This window comes from Tachypleus tridentatus, chromosome 6, assembly GCF_004210375.1.
Source record: "Tachypleus tridentatus isolate NWPU-2018 chromosome 6, ASM421037v1, whole genome shotgun sequence".
Classification (NCBI taxonomy): domain Eukaryota; kingdom Metazoa; phylum Arthropoda; class Merostomata; order Xiphosura; family Limulidae; genus Tachypleus; species Tachypleus tridentatus.
In genome coordinates this window covers 101,259,400-101,279,305 of record NC_134830.1, presented here as the reverse complement: position 1 = coordinate 101,279,305, position 19,906 = coordinate 101,259,400, and the positions used below count along the sequence as shown (strand labels likewise).

The 19,906-nt window shown below is 34.0% G+C and overlaps 1 protein-coding gene across 4 annotated transcripts in view; it reads right to left on the bottom strand.

Annotated features, from left to right (window-relative positions):
* Positions 1 to 19,906, bottom strand: part of LOC143253188 (uncharacterized) — a 172,140-nt gene that overhangs the window by 30,221 nt on the left and 122,013 nt on the right. Inside the window, exon 4 of one of the 4 annotated variants that reach the window (XR_013029437.1) lies at positions 3,404 to 3,541. The exons of the other annotated variants lie outside the window; for them this stretch is intronic. The gene's annotated coding sequence lies outside the window, so the exon portion shown is untranslated. Of the gene's footprint in view, positions 1 to 3,403; positions 3,542 to 19,906 lie in introns of those variants that run through there. 4 annotated transcript variants of the gene reach the window in all.

Sequence of the window (19,906 nt, the reverse complement as noted above, 5' to 3'; positions counted from 1 at the left end):
CAGATGCAATGCAACTGTTTATTCATAAATAGTTTTAACAATCAAATAATAAGTATTCAAAAGTATTTGAGAGATACCCTTAGGTGACAAACAAACCGCATAAAAATTACGAGCCACACAACCACTTGCGAAAGTCGAGAGAGCAAAATTCAAAAAACCAAAATTACTCAATATCACTGACTGACTGACATCGTTAAACGTTTCTAACTGTATAACAAACATACTTATCACAGTTATAAGTGCAGCAAATAGACCAATAGCACAAGGGACATGTGCTAATGCTGGCGTTTTTCTATAGTAAACACTTACACTTATTATATCCACACAAGAATAACATAATACAGCACCCAAATGACACTGCTAACCACAGAGTGTGTGCTATCACATTTACAGCACACAGTCGCTCTCACGATGAATACACATACCATAAGTGAAGAGCATACACATCACATATACATCATGATTTGCACATATCATATTATGGTGCATATCCACACTTACGATCTAGGTACAGGATATCTACAATGAATAATGCAAAAGATCATGCAATCTTTTATCAAAATATTACATGAACATGTTGGAAAAAATATTTAAAAAAATTAAAAGTGTAGGAATGGGTGTACAAAAACGTGAGAAATAAAGATGTAACAACATGGTGTGATAAAACTTCCTCTGCACAACCTCAAAAGAAGGAGTGTTCAGCATCCGACCCCTGCCTACTTTGTTTTTATGTGTTAATGATATAATATAACTTTTCGGTACATACAAATGTACGTACAGTAACAAATCTATGACGTCGATACACAAAAGCTTTTTAGGAGGTTTTACTTTTATATTTCAACCCACCTGTATAAATAATGTACAGAATTCTGTTGCATTATCATGTAACTACAAAATGAAGGACAACTTGTAACGAAAACAAAAAAGTATACAAGTTATGGCTTTCATGAATACGTGATTCTTCTGGTGTCGTATAAACGTACTTTGTAATACATTTATTACTTCCATTAATTTTATTTACATAAACCTTCAGTCATTGTATGATAAGCATAACTCTGATAAGTTTAGTCCACCTGACTTATTGTATACAGAAGATGAAGGATAAACAAAATAGGCGTGTCCAGTTGTAAGGTTAGACAGAGAAAACTTTGATACACCAAGCCTATTCCTATCTTGTTTTCTTACTTTTTGGTGTACCCATAAGTACACAATAAGTTCTTTAAATATTTTTTTTTTACATTTTTTACATATTTACATTCCGTTTTAAAAGACATTCAAACAAAAGACATACGTCGCGTCTTTTGATGAAAGTGGTTTGATCAAAACTTTAACTATATATTTATATACATACACACATATATAATGCTTTTCACTACAAATATTTCAATTATTACATTTTCGGATCTTATCACGCCTGGCATAGTGGTATTTTTGTGGACTTACAACGTTATGAACAGGGTTTTGATACCTGTAGTTGTAGATAGCCCTTTGTGAAACTATGTGCTTAGCTCTTAAACAAACAAACATATCACACCCTAGATGTTGCATTTATTCCTGTGTAATTTTAAAAGTCTAAAACATACACAGAACATCGTAAAATTCCAATATAGATAAAACATTAATTCCAAAAAATATGTAGAGAAATTAACCATATACACTTACGTTACTTTTTTTTTCTAACTGGTACTAGGTAAATTTAACAGCGTCAAATTCCAACTTGAAACAAGCTAACTGCAACAATAGTAAAGTTAAATTAACGCTTAGATTTAAGTAAACACTTTTTGTTTGTAAAAGAAGAAAATAACTAAACACTTGACAACATCGTAAGTGAGCAAAGTCATGAAAAACGTTATACTGATCTAATATAAAATGTCCATCATATTTACACGTTTTATTTTAGTACACAATATTTCAGCTCTAGAAACCTAGAAGTATAAGTAAATACACATGGATTCCCTAAACACCCCTTAATACATGTACATATATATAAACACACATGGATTATCCTAACTTCCCTTAATACATGTTCATATCCATATAAAAACGCTGATTCTCCTATCCTTCGTGAATACACGTTCATATATATAAACGCAACCAATCTCTCTAAGCCCCCTATACACATGCACCCATATAAAAATACACACGGATCTTCGTAACCCCCTTATATATATGTAAACATATAGAAACACACGCGAACGAAAGTTCTAAATTACAGTGGCATCATACATAGATATTATGTACCTTCTTTTTGGAATGCGTATAATTAAGTTGACAGTGTGTGTATTCAGTGCGCAAAATACTCCTACACGTACAACACATACAACCGATAGGCTAAAGTATAATGATGTTTATTATCTTTCGCAATCATATTTATAGTGTTCCTCTTCATGTTTTTAATTAGTTTTTACTTGCACATTACTTTTTAAGTATCTGTAAAATTTAAGCTTATAGTACAATTTAGATGTAGATATAATTTTAAGCAACACCTTTAAGTTAAAAGTAGATAAGTTAATTTTATATCTAATATCCAAACGTTAGGTACATGTAAACCCCTTTTATTCTTTTTTAATATGCGTAGTTCCACAACTTTTCGGTGAGCCAGCGGTAAGTCTGACAGGCTTATAATTCTTAAAATCGTAGTTTGATACTCGCAGTATGCCCAAAAAAGTGCAATGTGTAGCATTGTACTCAACAGCGAAACAAAAACTTAGTTTCATATTATTAATTTGCTTTATGAGTACTTTCTATATAAAATGATTTATATAAGCATGTTTATATGAGTATTTATATTCCAACCTTTCATTAGCAAGCTACTTCATTTCAAAATCTACTTGACCATTTGTAGCTTCAGTTTATTTAATAACTATACCTTTTTGTTAGTAAACTGTCTCACAGCGATGACTCTTATGAATGTTAATTTCGTAATATAGAATGGTAGTAATAATACCATGTCAAAAATACACACACATATTTATAAGGAAATCGAATCCAAGTTATACCATAAAAATACAACTAAATGAAAATCGTGGCTGCTAATTTTATATAAGTTTGAATATTTAAACAAGGAAGAGGCGGCTACTCGTAGTTACTTTAAAGAATTTAAAGAAATGAATATTAGCAATTTCTGAAGGGTTTGATGAGAGGTGATGCCGCTCGTAAATGTGGTTCTAAGTTAGTCATGAAATGTTCATATGGTTTCATTATAACAGAATATACAAAATTTACGAAACTATAAAAACTGAGAAAGTATGATTAATCTGTGTTAATTATATATAATTAAATATATAAATTTAAGAAGTTTGATGTTGACTACTCAGACACTTTATGTTATGAAAAAAACATTATTTAATTTTCAGAAACCGAGTAGCAGGATTAAAACCCATAATTTAACACGATTGTCCTATAAGCTGTGAGAGTGTGTGTGACAGAGAGAGAGGATGTTAGAATTTAACAACCAATCCTTCTATTCGTTGGTATACGAGTAGGCCAAGAGTTGGTGGTGGGTGTTTCCAGTCAGTTTTCTTCCATTTTGTCGGCAGTTCTAAATTATAGAAGGCAACAAATGATCTTAATAGCTTTGTCATAAACAAAAACAAGAAGTATTTCAGAAATAGTTGAAAATTATCTTAGACATTAAATTTTTATCTACTTATAATTAAGTTAGAACTAGATTTGAGTGAAGTAAATATAAATGTGTGCATTTTGTGTAAAACCAAAATAATGACATTTAGAATAAATGCAACTTTCAGTGAATTTTTCAAAATTTAAGTGTAGTCTATTTTAGTTAACTCTGCTCCAAGTGAGCAAACTATCGTACAAAGTGTACGAATTTTACTTTTCCAGATGGATAAATGACTCGACTCGTAATCTGAGGGTAGCGGGTTCAAATTCCCATCACAATAAATATGCTCGCCCTTTCAGTCATAGAGGCGTTATAATTTTACGGTCAATCCCACTATTTGTTGATAAAAGAGTAGTCCAAGAGTTTGCAGTGGGTGGTGATGACTAGCTGCCTTCCTTCTAGTCTTACACTGCTAAATTAGAGACGACTAACACAGATTAGCCCTCGTGTAGCCTTGCTCGAAATTCAAAAAGAAACAATTTTACTCTTATAATATTTATTTTTGTGTTTTTCGTGTGCATTTAATATTTTAATAGTTTGCCACTCAAACTCAAAGGCAATTTTAAGAAAATAAATTTCTGTTCTTAGTACACTTAGAGATAACAAAACCTATAAAACTTAAAGCAGTTATAGATAAAACAACCAATAAGCCATTTCGTCTAAACGAGATGGTGTCAAAAGAAACTGACTTCTCTAATATAAGATGGCCCAGTAACGGGCATGGAGTTATGTTCTGTCAGCTTGTTTGAGGTTAGAAGTTAATACTGAAATACATCGCTACACATAATTAAAAAAACTAAAACATTAACTTTCATTTTGAACCTTTTGAAACAGCTTTGAAAAAAATATTAATGTCCGAGTCGAAAATAAATTTGCTATATTTCATTAAACTCAGTTGTTTATATGCAAAAACGGCTCGTTTGGGCTGAGAAAACACTTTATATAGAAGAGCGAACAACGTTTCGACCTTCTTCGGTCATCGTCAGGTTCACAAAGAAAGAGGTAACTGACCGGAAGCTGACCACATGTTTGAAAGGGGTTGTGTAACTGTGTGTCGAAATGTAGAGGGCGGTATTAGATGTTTGAATATATAATTTTATTTATTATATTAATATAGGTATAAAGGCGTTCCTTTATATTGGTTTATTTTGGGTTTAAGTTGTTGTATAAGTAAAGCTTCTTTAATTTTACGTTTGTTTATGTTTGTTTCTTTATTTAGTATTTGAGTGTTTTCTATGGTTATGTTGTGTTTATTTGACTTGCAGTGTTCGAAAACGTGTGAAGGTGACTTTTATGTTCTTTGAATCTGGTTTCCATTTTTCTACTTGTTTCTCAATATAGAAGTCGTGGCAGTTATCACATTGTATTTTATAAATAATGTTGGTGTGGTGTTTGTCAGTGTAGTTTTACATAGTATAGACCTCAGTTTTGTGCCGGGTTTTGAATAAATTTGGTATTAATTGGAATGTCATATTTTGTTGCTAATTTTGCCAAATGTTGGTTATTTGTTTGCTGATGTCGGGAATATATGGTATACAGCAGTATATGGTTTCGTGGTTTTTGATTCGTGATCTGTATTTACTTTAGTTGGTTGATTTTGCTTTCTGTCTAGGTGTGTGCGTATAATGTTTTCTACGGTTTGTGGAGGAAACTTATTGATGTTGATGAAGTATTGTTTTATTTTGTCTAATTCATCGTTAATTTTATCTGGTGAGCATAGTTTTATGGCTGTGTTTATTTGGTTTCTTAGTATGTTGAGTTTTGTTTTGTTTCATGTGCTGAGTCCCAAGGAATGTATAGTCCAGTATGGGTGATTTTTCGGTGGATTTCTGTTTGAAATTGTGTATCAGTTCTTGTAATTTTGAGGTTAAGAAATGATATTTGATTGTTTTCTTCCTGTTCACATGTGAAGTTGATGTTGGGATGTATAGAGTTAATGTGATTGAAAAAATTAAGTATGTGTTCTGTAGATTTGAATCCCGCAACCGTGTCATCTACATATCTATACCAGTATAGTGGTGGATGTAATGCTGTGTTAATTGCTTGTGTTTCAACTTGTGTCATAAAATATTGGCTAGAACTGGTGATACTGGGTTGCCCATGCTTAGGCCGTTTGTTTGTATATAGTTTTGGTTGTTGAACATGAAGTTTGTCTTTATCGTGGTGAATTCTATGAGGGTTGCTAACTGGTTACTGGGAATTTCTATAGTTGGGTTAGGGTCTCGGATATAGAGTTCTAAGGCTATCTTGCAGGCTTCAGTGGTTGGAACTTCTGTAAAGAGGGATATAACATCGAAACTGGCCATTAAGGCTTTATGATTAAGTTGATTTAGATTAGACTTGAAATTAAAAGAGTCTTTGATAAATGAGCTGGCTGATGTTACATATTTGGAGAATGCCCATGCTATGTATTTACCAAGGTTGTAATTAAACGATTCATATGTGGACATTATTGGTCGTAATGGACAATCTGGTTTATGAGGTTTGGGGATGCCGTATATTTGTGGTGTGCGTGAGTCGGTTTTACGTAGGTAGGAATAAAGTGTTTGTGAAATTGTGTTGGCTTTTTTCATTTGTAGTAGTAATTTGTTCAGTTGCGTCTCGTGTGTCTTTGTTGGATTTGTGTGTATAGGTTTAAATTTGTTCGTGTCTGATAGGATGTTATTCATTTTTTGGATGTATTCATTCGTGTTCATTATGACTATAGCGTTACCTTTATCTGCTTTTAGAATTTTTTATGTTTTTGTCTTGTTTTAGGTTTTTTATGCAATTAATGTCTATTTTTGTAAGGTTGTTTTCAGTTTTCTGTTTTGTGAAATTATGTTGATGGTTTTATGAGAAAATTCTTTGAAAAATCGTTTAAGATGTTGTTTTAGGTGTTTCTGGAAAATATAAATTTGTAATTTTACCTGGGAAGTTTGGTTGTTGGATGTCAATAAAATTATCTAAGTTGTCTTCTTTCTGTTGGTTGTTTTGGTTGTTTCCTTGTTTTGTTCTCTGTAGAAAGTATCACAAGTCTCCTGGCTAGGTCTTCTAAACATGTTTTGATTTCTATGGTTGGAATGTGCCTAGGTGCTATAGCGAAGTTGAGTCCTTTGTTAAGTAGATGTATCTCGTCTGTGTTTAATTGACGGTCGGATCTGTTAATTATGAGGTTAGTCAACGGTTTGTCGTTTTGGTGTCTTTTCTGTTGTTTGCATCTTAGTTTTCTAGTTTTTGTTGTGGCAGATCTTTTTTGTCTCTGTCGTTTTAGTATTGATTTGGTTTATGTTTCGTTGTATAAGTCCGTAAATCTCTGGTTTAATGCAGCATGCCAGTTGATGGTCTAGATTCATTTTTTGTTTTTTGTAAGTCATGTAGTTCTTTATATTTTGTGTTCAACATGGCTTTCAATAGTTTTTTCTGTAAATTTTGAATAATGTTTGTGTATGTATTAAAATTTTTTGAAAGTTTTACCTTTACAAAATTAGGGGTTAGTTGTTCTTTTCTACATTGTTGAATAAAATATATTGGAGAAACAAGTAGAAAAATGGAAACCAGATTCAAAGAACATAAAAAGTCACCTTCACACGTTTTCGAACACTGCAAGTCAAATAAACACAACATAACCATAGAAAACACTCAAATACTAAATAAAGAAACAAACATAAACAAACGTAAAATTAAAGAAGCTTTACTTATACAACAACTTAAACCCAAAATAAACCAATATAAAGGAACGCCTTTATACCTATATTAATATAATAAATAAAATTATATATTCAAACATCTAATACCGCCCTCTACATTTCGACACACAGTTACACAACCCCTTTCAAACATGTGGTCAGCTTCCGGTCAGTTACCTCTTTCTTTGTGAACCTGACGATGACCGAAGAAGGTCGAAACGTTGTTCGCTCTTCTATATAAAGTGTTTTCTCAGCCCAAACGAGCCGTTTTTGCATATAAATTTCTCAACAAGTGGGTTTCTCGTCATCACTGATTATTGTTTCATCGCGGCGACTGTACGAGAAGTGTAAGTTTTTTTTTTTTTTTTTGTGTTTTTCTCAGTGTATTTGTACTTACCTGTTACCTGTTACCATTATGTCTGAACTAGCATACCGTACACCACTATTAACAGTACACGCTCACACGATCGTTAAGAAACTAAGGAATTTAAACCAACGAATTATTAATAGAAGAAATGACATTTATTTTATTCAACAATGTAGAAAAGAACAACTAACCCTAATTTTGTAAAGGTAAAACTTTCAAAAATTTTAATACATACACAAACATTATTCAAAATTTACAGAAAAACTATTGAAAGCCATGTTGAACACAAAATATAAAGAACTACATGACTTACAAAAAACAAAAAATGAATCTAGACCATCAACTGGCATGCTGCATTAAACCAGAGATTTACGGACTTATACAACGAAACATAAACCAAATCAATACTAAAACGACAGAGACAAAAAGATCTGCCACAACAAAAAAACTAGAAAACTAAGATGCAAACAACAGAAAAGACACCAAAACGACAAACCGTTGACTAACCTCATAATTAACAGATCCGACCGTCAATTAAACACAGACGAGATACATCTACTTAACAAAGGACTCAACTTCGCTATAGCACCTAGGCACATTCCAACCATAGAAATCAAAACATGTTTAGAAGACCTAGCCAGGAGACTTGTGATACTTTCTACAGAGAACAAAAACAAGGAAACAACCAAAACAACCAACAGAAAGAAGACAACTTAGATAATTTTATTGACATCCAACAACCAAACTTCCCAGGTAAAATTACAAATTTATATTTTCCAGAAACACCTAAAAACAACATCTTAAACGATTTTTTCAAAGAATTTTCTCATAAAACCATCAACATAATTTCACAAAACAGAAAACTGAAAACAACCTTACAAAATAGACATTAATTGCATAAAAACCTAAAACAAGACAAAAACATAAAAATTCTAAAAGCAGATAAAGGTAACGCTATAGTCATAATGAACACGAATGAATACATCCAAAAAATGAATAACATCCTATCAGACACGAACAAATTTAAACCTATACACACAAATCCAACAAAGACACACGAGACGCAACTGAACAAATTACTACTACAAATGAAAAAAAGCCAACACAATTTCACAAACACTTTATTCCTACCTACGTAAAACCGACTCACGCACACCACAAATATACGGCATCCCCAAACCTCATAAACCAGATTGTCCATTACGACCAATAATGTCCACATATGAATCGTTTAATTACAACCTTGGTAAATACATAGCATGGGCATTCTCCAAATATGTAACATCAGCCAGCTCATTTATCAAAGACTCTTTTAATTTCAAGTCTAATCTAAATCAACTTAATCATAAAGCCTTAATGGCCAGTTTCGATGTTATATCCCTCTTTACAGAAGTTCCAACCACTGAAGCCTGCAAGATAGCCTTAGAACTCTATATCCGAGACCCTAACCCAACTATAGAAATTCCCAGTAACCAGTTAGCAACCCTCATAGAATTCACCACGATAAAGACAAACTTCATGTTCAACAACCAAAACTATATACAAACAAACGGCCTAAGCATGGGCAACCCAGTATCACCAGTTCTAGCCAATATTTTTATGACACAAGTTGAAACACAAGCAATTAACACAGCATTACATCCACCACTATACTGGTATAGATATGTAGATGACACGGTTGCGGGATTCAAATCTACAGAACACATACTTAATTTTTTCAATCACATTAACTCTATACATCCCAACATCAACTTCACATGTGAACAGGAAGAAAACAATCAAATATCATTTCTTAACCTCAAAATTACAAGAACTGATACACAATTTCAAACAGAAATCCACCGAAAAATCACCCATACTGGACTATACATTCCTTGGGACTCAGCACATGAAACAAAACAAAACTCAACATACTAAGAAACCAAATAAACACAGCCATAAAACTATGCTCACCAGATAAAATTAACGATGAATTAGACAAAATAAAACAATACTTCATCAACATCAATAAGTTTCCTCCACAAACCGTAGAAAACATTATACGCACACACCTAGACAGAAAGCAAAATCAACCAACTAAAGTAAATACAGATCACGAATCAAAAAACCACGAAACCATATACTGCTGTATACCATATATTCCCGACATCAGCAAACAAATAACCAACATTTGGCAAAAATTAGCAACAAAATATGACATTCCAATTAATACCAAATTTATTCAAAACCCGGCACAAAACTGAGGTCTATACTATGTAAAACTACACTGACAAACACCACACCAACATTATTTATAAAATACAATGTGATAACTGCCACGACTTCTATATTGGAGAAACAAGTAGAAAAATGGAAACCAGATTCAAAGAACATAAAAAGTCACCTTCACACGTTTTCGAACACTGCAAGTCAAATAAACACAACATAACCATAGAAAACACTCAAATACTAAATAAAGAAACAAACATAAACAAACGTAAAATTAAAGAAGCTTTACTTATACAACAACTTAAACCCAAAATAAACCAATATAAAGGAACGCCTTTATACCTATATTAATATAATAAATAAAATTATATATTCAAACATCTAATACCGCCCTCTACATTTCGACACACAGTTACACAACCCCTTTCAAACATGTGGTCAGCTTCCGGTCAGTTACCTCTTTCTTTGTGAACCTGACGATGACCGAAGAAGGTCGAAACGTTGTTCGCTCTTCTATATAAAGTGTTTTCTCAGCCCAAACGAGCCGTTTTTGCATATAAATTTCTCAACAAGTGGGTTTCTCGTCATCACTGATTAAACTCAGTTGTGTTTGATAACGGCTTAGCTCGTATGCCACGAGTATGTCAGAATTCCCGCTATACATCTAGTCTTTAATTAATTTTAAATAAAAGAAATGTGATCTACCAATGAAGCTATTGTTAACTCACATACTTTGCTTTCGTACTAGTTAAACACAAAAACATTATTATTGTCTATATAATTAAAAGGAGTAAAGTATGTATGTGTGAGTGGGAAAAATATTTGTTTTTAATTCATTAAAATACGTAAAAATGAAACTAGATGTAAGAAAGTATGAAGGACGTTAATTTGTGCATGAGATAATACTAAACGTTTGAAATGGAAAGGCATTTAATAAATGGATCTGTCATTCCTCAGAGCGACATCTGAAGCAGAATTTAAAATCATGTGCGTGATTTTTTTCCCTTATGGAGTACCGGTGTCGTCATCACGTTAAGTTTTAATATTTGCCCCTGATACCCAGGTTTTGAAGCATCGGAAAGCCTGGTGTCTCTTTCTAAATAAGTCAATCAGTTTGTCATTTTCGATAAGATCATTCAACTCAAAGTGCTTTTCCAGTAGAAATGTCTGATGGCCTTAACGTGTTGTGAAAAAGGCTTCATTTACTTAAGTTTAAATTCACAGTCACAGAAAGCTCCTCGCGACTATTACATTCTTCCAGAACTCTACATACCTAGAGTTGGTAGTGACGTCAGGTCATTTAACCGTTTTGATCACTTTAAATACACATCTACATTTTGTAAACTTTGTAAATTTATATACAAAATAGCAGAACTAAAAAAACATGTCTTGTATACGTGAATAATAAGTTAGTTTTGTACTTTTGGAATTATTTTTCAGTACCTTAACAATTACGTTACATTTATGTCATTATGATTCGATAAGCATGTAATACTTAAGTACCTTTGTAGAAAACTATTTTTGTTGGCGAGCTATCAGAAGTGCACTTTGAGCCAAGTTCTACACTAGCACAAACAATTATTGTAGTATGTATTACCTAGCTCACTTAATGTTATATTAAAGTTCCACGTATGAGGTAGGTATTAAAAGTAAATGGTTATTTTGTTTTTATGTATGCGTGCTGATAAAAGCTATATAGTTCACAACACATACATTTTCCTGTGTCAGGTTTAGTTTTGGAGACATCGACGTGTAGCTCGTGAAAAAAAACAACAAAAACGACTACAAGGTCTGTTCGAAAATACGCGGACTGACGTCATAAAACAAAATGTACTTTATTTAGAAGTTACAGGTCTGGGACCCCTTCAAAGTACTCTCCTCCCCAACGCACACACTTATCCCAACGGTGTTTCCACTTGTTGAAACAGTCCTGGTACGCTTCTTTTGTAATGTCCTCCAGCTCCTTCGTCGCATTTGCCTTAATCTCGGGAAACGTCTCAAATCTTCTTCCTTTCAAGGGTCTTTTGAGTTTGGGGAACAAGAAAAAATCGCAAGGAGCAAGGTCAGGTGAGTAGAGGTGGTGGGGAAGAACAGTGATCGAGTGTTTGGCCAAAAACTCACGAGTTCTGAGGCACAAATTTCGCAGCAACGCGGTGCATCTTCAATGTTTAGGTCAAAATCTTGTAACAAGATCCAACTGATATCCCACACTCTTCAGCAAGCTCCCTGACAGTCAGACGTCGATTTGCCCGCACCAGGGTGTTGATTTTGTCGACGTGTGGGTCGTCAGTTGACGTGGAAGGACGTCCAGGACGCTCATCATCTTCAATGGACTGTCGACCATCCTTAAAACGTTCATGCCACTTGAAATATGCCGTACGCTTCATAGCAACATCACCATAAGCCGTGTTAAGTATAACAAAAGTTTAAGTCGCAGATTTTCCAAGTTTAACACAAAATTTCGTAGCAAGTCGTTGCTCCTTCAGGTCAATCATTCTGAAAACCGCCAATCGAAAAAATCGCACTTCACTTAAAACCGCGTAGCTAATACACAAATGAAGATATCTGCAATCAGGAAATGGTGTCGTAATCAGCTGATCTGTGCAAACCTAGCGACACCTAGCGGATTCCCCTGGAACCAACTGGAACCGCGCAATTCAAACAGTCCGCGTATTTTTTTAACAGCCCTCGTATATATCACTTATTAGAGACTTTTAATAATATCTTGAAAACAATGCAATTATTTATTGAAACATTTAACTAATGTTAACCGACTTGCAAGGTAAGCTGTCCTTGGAAATGATAAAAAATATTTATTGTTTTCTTTGGTCACCGTAAATAATTGTGACTCATAAGATTATAAGAAAAGAAATTGCATTTCCTAAAAAGTCTATCGTTTTACAAAATTCTATGTTGAGTTAGTTCATATACACGGAAATAGTTCATGAAAACCTCAAATTTTACTTTTCTTGCTGAAAAATCGAGCAAAAAACGAAAATTCCAAACTTGTCCATATTTCTGTTTTGGACCTGCAAAAAGCATCTTTGTACTAAATCCAACGTAAATGGCAAAGGGAAAGTGATCAAAACCTTTACAATTATTGATGTATTTAACATTTTGACCACTGAAATGAAAAAAATGGGCACATTTCAAGTTCTCCTTATTTATGTTTATGGGACTTGTAAAAAAGTATCTTAAATGTAAATTGGTCGAAATGCAGCGGAGTAATGTTTAAAAAGTATTAAAATTACACATTTTGAGGTATCTTAGCTTCTCAATAATTATAAAAAATAGCTTGAGTTCCAGTACTAGAGACTGGTAAAATATTTTTTGTAACAAGGGATATGAAATTATGTTTCTGTTAATTTACTTAACATAACAAACATGAAATGAGCAATAAAAATCAATAAAGGTACCAATACTGAAAGGATAAACAGGCGTTACATACATCATTCTAATGATGAGGGATATACAACATTAGTATTTTTTTTTCAAAATCAAACATGGGACTAGAGTGTTGTCAACTCCCTTCCAGTGATCTTCTTCATGTTATCTTGTATCACTGTGTTAAGTTTGATGCTGATTTATCAAGAAATGTGAAAACGTATAAAGAACATAGATATACACACATACTGACGTTTATCTATGTAGATGAACTAGTCCATTATTTTGGTTTTTAACTGCGTGGGACTTGTACAAAAGTATTTTTGTATCAAACATCACGTAAAGTGATCAATATATAGTTGAGTACTTGACCTCTTTCCCCTTAAAAATGCTTTTTTGTGAGCTCTGAATCAAAATCTAAATTGTTTGAAAGACAGTGCTTGGGTGCATAAACATTTATACTTTCATCTTGACTGCTATAAATGTGACCGTCCAGAAACCCAAAAATTACATCTTGGTTTTTTCTTCTTCTGATCTCATAAAATTCTTGAAAAAAGCCTAATTAAAAAAAATTGCAAAAGACGAACGGGAGTATTGGGCCAAGTCAATCTGCAGAGAAATGGGAATCGCCTCAAGGAGAAACAACACGAAAACAGTATGCATCTGTGCAGCCCTCATGTGGCACAGCAGTGTGTCTAAGGAGTTATAAAGCTAGAATCTGGGTTTCGATACCCGTGGTGAACAGAACACAGATAGCCCATTATGTAGCTTTGTGCTTAATTAAAAATAAACAACACATCTCTGAGGAGACATAAATATAGTATTATTTATTGCAATAACATTAATGTCTTTATTTCTCTTCGACCCTGTCCTCTGTTGAACGTTAAGACAATTTGGGCATTTGACTTGTAACCTGAGAGTCGCGGGTTCGATTCCCATTCCCACTAAAGATGCTCAATTTTTCAGCCGTTGGGTCATTATAAAGTGACAATCAATTTATTATTTTTTGGTAAAAGAGTAGACCAAGAGCTAACGGTGAGGGATTATAACAACCTGTTTTCTCTCTAGTCTCGCGCTGCTAAATTAGGGACGGCTAAGGCGGATAGCTCTCGTGTAGTTTTGCGCGAAACTCAAATGAAACCAAACAAGACTCGGATGAATAACTTAGATTACATCCACATGTTGTTGTAAGGGTGGTTATTATTTTCACTGTGTTATCGGATACAAGTTTTTATAACAACCACGCTATCAACAAGAGGCGATTGTTAGCTGAGTAATTTACTAGTCTTGTATCCGATTGCACAGTGAGTATAACAACCACCACAATAGAAAGAAGCGCATGTTAAGCATGTGTGTGTGTTTTTCTTATAGCAAAGCCACATCGGGCTATCTGCCGAGCCCACCGAGGGGAATTGAACCCCTGATTTTAGAGTTGTAAATCAGTAGACTTACCGCAGTACTAGCAGGGGGCACATGTTAAGTAATCCATCCAAGTACCGTAACTATATTGTAATATTTTGAAAGTGTTCATACCATTTTCCGAAAGAGAAGTTTTTCTTATATTCTAAAACTCAGTTATTTTATATCTTCGTCGGCGAGCAAAGTGAAACATGCATCGTTCAGAAAACTGGCAAAACACCTTAAAACGTCTTTTTGTAATAGATGAACTCAAGGATTTAAGAAGTAGAGAAGAAAGTAGTGTACAAAAATTCACTCTCGTTCCATTTAACAAACGTTATAACCACAATGACAACTAAAAAAGGTATAATCATTGAGAAAAAGGAAAGCAGAAATAAACTAATGAAATCTTAATATTCAGTCATAGTTGAATATGCTACTGTAATAAATACAGATATGACTGAGTGCATAAGATTCACAAAACACAAATCACACTGAAATAGACAGCAAAAAGAAAGTAAAATCAAAGAAAATTGCATATAGTTACGTGCTATTTTAATCTTTCACTCAACACATAAATACTCAAGTATTTTGAGTAACATTTAAGCAGAAAATATAAGTTGAGTGTATCTCTCTTGGAACATGAATTATCAGTAAACAGTTAAATCTATGCATGTATTTTATCTTGCCTTAAACATTAGCTTAATTTTTGGCGTGCAGCAGTTCGTACTTTTAAAGACTATTGACTTTTCCTATTAGACTGAATGAATTTTAAAGATAAGAGAATATATTATTCATTGACCAGAATACAGGAGATAGAGTATAGTGACTAGTGGTGTGTGATCGCGCTGACTTAGGAATTTCTTGATGACTGAACTTGCTCTGACGTTCTTCTTTGGTTGATCACGCTTCACTTCTCAGCTAGCCAACTATGTGTAGGCTACCGGAAAGAAGCACACCAAGTACTCAGCACGTGACAGCACACAAGTTTCTTGGTTATTAGTTAGCACGGGAGAAACAAAATAGAGTAGAAGCAGGAAAAAGTGGTAACGAAATTAAATGCCGCTAACCTTCGCTGTACTTGATGAGGAACAGCACTCTAAAAGATTTCTGGATAAGTCAAGAAATAAGTCAATATTGCGAGTTCTGCAAATGATGATTGTTACAATGTAGCAAATATTTTTCATCTGAATGGAGCAGGTGTCCTTCTCTTGTCTAACTTTTTAAATCAAGCTGGAGTAAATTGAAAGAGTGGTTGTTACTGTTGCATTAAATGTGTTATTGAGAAGGAAAATCTATCTTGTATAATTATTTATGAAATCATGCAAAATATCATTTTATGCAAAAGTTAATTTGAATCATTTGCATGATCGTGACGGAGCTCAAGAAAAAGGAAGAGTAATAGTAAAATTCCTACAGGAATATTTAAAATTATTAGCGCAAGTATATGCGTGATTTGAAACTAATACCTGTGCAATCAAATTTTATTAGCTGTTTGCTGTATTGGAAATCACCACGGTGACTTCATGTCTAATATTAAAACTATGTTGAAAGTGTATCTTTTTTAAATATTTTATTTTAAGAAATTTACGAGCTCATTTCCCAGAAAACGTATGTAAGCTAAACAACATATTTTTTGCAAAGTTACAGTTCTTCCTTTAATAGAATTGTTACTTGCTTTACAGCCTGTATGGATATAATTTCTGCTTGTTTCTTTGTTCTTATGTTCAAAGCTACACAATGAGCTGACGTTTTTGTGCTCATGTGAGTACCGAAACCCGGATTTTAGCGTTATAAACCATCAGACTTATCACTGAGCCACTAGGGAGTGTATTAATATCAGAACTGTTTATTCGATTTTTCTTGCTAATTTGTGTACACGTCAATCAACGTATAGAATTTTTGCTTTCAAAGGATTATAATTAACCAAAAAAGAAATAAAAAAAACTTGGTAAAGTATTTATATATATATTTCATTGTAAGTGTATTGTGCAACGAAAATAGTAGGGTCGAACGCAGCGCAGTAGTTAACGTCGCGGGCTGCGGATATGAAGTTTCAAGGCTTGTGTACTTTTACCATTCTCCCTTTTCTAAAAGATAAAAAGCAATAAGCCCAATAAATCGTGGCCGTGGATACGTTATTAACAAAAACTATTCAGTCTGATAAATAGTTAAAGAGTTGGCAGTTAATGTTATTGACTAGTTGCCTTCTTTTTAGTTTATCGCTTCAAAATTAGGGATGATTGATGAAGATATCCCTTGTATAGCTTCACGAGAATTATAAAAAACCAATGAAATGAAAGTAGAATTAATAAAATAAGCAATTATTTTTAGTTGTCCTAGTATATGATTTGAAATTTTCTAATTTTCTGTGTGATATTGTAACGAAAAGAAATGATAAGAAATGAAGTACAATCCACAAGATATTCAAAGGATGGTTGTAGGCTATAAAATTCTATACTTTGACAAAACATTTGCTAGGCAGTCCATAAAATTCCTGACAAACAAATAATCACTCACTCAGTCTTTTCACGTAAATTAATATTTTCTAGCGATGACTTTATATCTTTGCAACCAAGAATATTTCACTTCAATACGAAATATAAGATTTACATAAAAGTAGAGACCTGTTTAAGCCCAGTGTTAATTAATTAGTTTCTGCGATATTTTTTTCCACTGTAAAACAATTTCTATTACCTATTGACTCACGCATTAAAGTGAGAAACGTTTTGACCAGTTTAGCATGTTCGGGACAGGCGTTATCGCACATTATGCTGAAGTCAGGCCAACTGTACTGACATTTTGCTGCACAAAAGATCGTAAGGTATAGATGGTTTCAATAACATGAACCATTAATTGTAACATACCGCAAAGTATATAAATTAACACATACACCAACATAACATATTCTTGCATATACAGAGAGTTCTAGCATAGCTTTAACGCCTCACTTTTAGCTGTAAGGTAAAGATCGAGTCATCTGCAAAATTATTGTTGCCACACTAGACAGCCCCCCCCCTTACAATGCTAGAAACCGAGTTCCGATACCCGTAGTGAGCAGAGCAAGACAGACCATTGTGTAGCTTTGTGCTTAATTACAAACAAACGTCACTGGATAATTTCGAAGCACCATTGCTCTTCTTGTTTCGTGTCTTCCTCTGAATACACAAGTTGACTTCATAATATATGTTTCTAACCGTTTGTACACTGATAACATACCTAATTATAACTGACATAATCTAAAATGAGTTTTAACAGCAGATATCCTACAGTATTGACCAACAAGAATCAGTATTTTGCTTGCGTTTGGATAATGATATTATTTTCTACATATCCAAGCAACTGCACTGTTAGTTTAGCAGGGGTTCCAACTTCTCCTGAAAACCGTTGAGACATTTTACAATAACCCGCTGTGATTTGAAACTTCTATTCATACGATGGTTCTTTACGTGATTCAAGCACTTTCTTTTAGGGCTAGCTATGGCACTGAATCACTTTAAAATATGTAAACAAATTTAAAGTGACAACTGACACAAGGTTCTGTGAAACTGTTATTCAAATAAAAAATCAAGGTTGATTTTAATCATTTTTGTTAACTATGAAACAGCTTTCGCTTAACGTTTTGCTAAGTTAGAAATTTGAGGAAAGAAGTAAAACCTTCTATGTTTGAGATGAATTGATTAAACCAGTGGTTCTTAACCTTGTTGGAGGTACTGAACCCTGGAATTTCGTACTTGCATTCACTAAACCCTTCGTAATTGGAAAAATAAAATATGATTTTTTTTCAAATTCAAAACATAAGTAGATATTTTATTAGTGCACAAAACTAACAAAACATGAATTTCACGCAAAAACAAAAACATAACTCAATGAATATTTACTGCAAATCAATGCGACTATTGATGTTGCCTTTCAGAGACAAGTTCAGAAATGCGCGGCTTCACCTTAGCAAGTGCCACTATCATATCATTTTCGCAACAAAGTCTGTTCCTTTTTTCGTTTTTATGTCTACCATCCTCAAAAAAGATTGCTTGCAAAGATACATTGTAACAAACGGTATGAATATCTCAAGGGCTTCCTTAGCAATTTGCTACGATTTGGTGACACCAAAACGTTGAGAGCGTTGTTATTCTGAAAAGTTGCTGTTGAACCTGCTGAAGTTCAATGATTTCGTTGAAGTATTCATCATTGACATCTGCTGTCGCAACACTAAACGTGAACGGCTGTCTCACCCATGCTGGATGTGACTCTCTGGCGGCAAAGTATCCGTCGAGAGACTTTGCGAGCTCATCTAAGTGCATGGTAATTGCTCGCTTCAGTTCCCCGGGTACAGAAATGTCTCCGATTTCAGACACATCTTCGATCTTACTTATACAGTCGTCCAGCAGGGAAAGTTTGCGAAGCTATCATTCTCTGTTCGTTGTTTCCATAACGGTAGCTTTTTGTTGAAAAGCCATCACGTTTTCTTCCGCTTCGATGATGTTGACTCCACCGCCCTGCATTTGTTGATTGAGAGCATTGAAGATATCGGCCATGTACGCCAAAATGAGAAGGAACTCAGATTTTTCGAAGCAATCTGCATGACAATGTTGGTGCTCTCACAAAAACAGGGCTAATTCTACACGCATCGCAAAAAAACGATTCAGCACCTTTCCCCGAGATAACCACCGAAATTTAAAATGGTACAGAAGTACCTCGAATTCAGAACCCATTTCATTACACAGCTCTTTGAAGATGCGGTGCTTCAGGACACTATTTCGCACAAAGTTCACACATTCCACTACAATTTTTAATACTTCTGCCAGTTTTAAAGGCAAGGTTTTTGTTGCCAACGCGTGCCTGTACAGAACACAGTGCGTTACAATGATGTGTGGTGCATCGGCTTTCACCAGCGCACCAAAACCAGAGTTTCGTCCCAGCATGACTGGAGCTCCGTCCGAACAAACTGCAAAAACCATATCCCACGAAACATCGTTGTCTCTGAAGAAGTCATCCACAAGTTTCTTCATGTCGGCTGCCTTAGTTGTTGTTGTAAGAGGCTTACAAAATGAAAAATCTTCTTTTATCTCGTCGTTCTTCACATAGCGTACGAATACAACAAGCTGACTTAGATTGGAAACGTCGGTGGTCTCGTCGAGTTGAAGGCTGAATTTTGTTGGGTTAGAAATCAGATCTGCAACTACTTGAGCCAAGATGTCATCGCTCATGTCATCTATTCTGCTGCTGATGGTGTCATTTGAAAGAGGAATTTGGGATAAT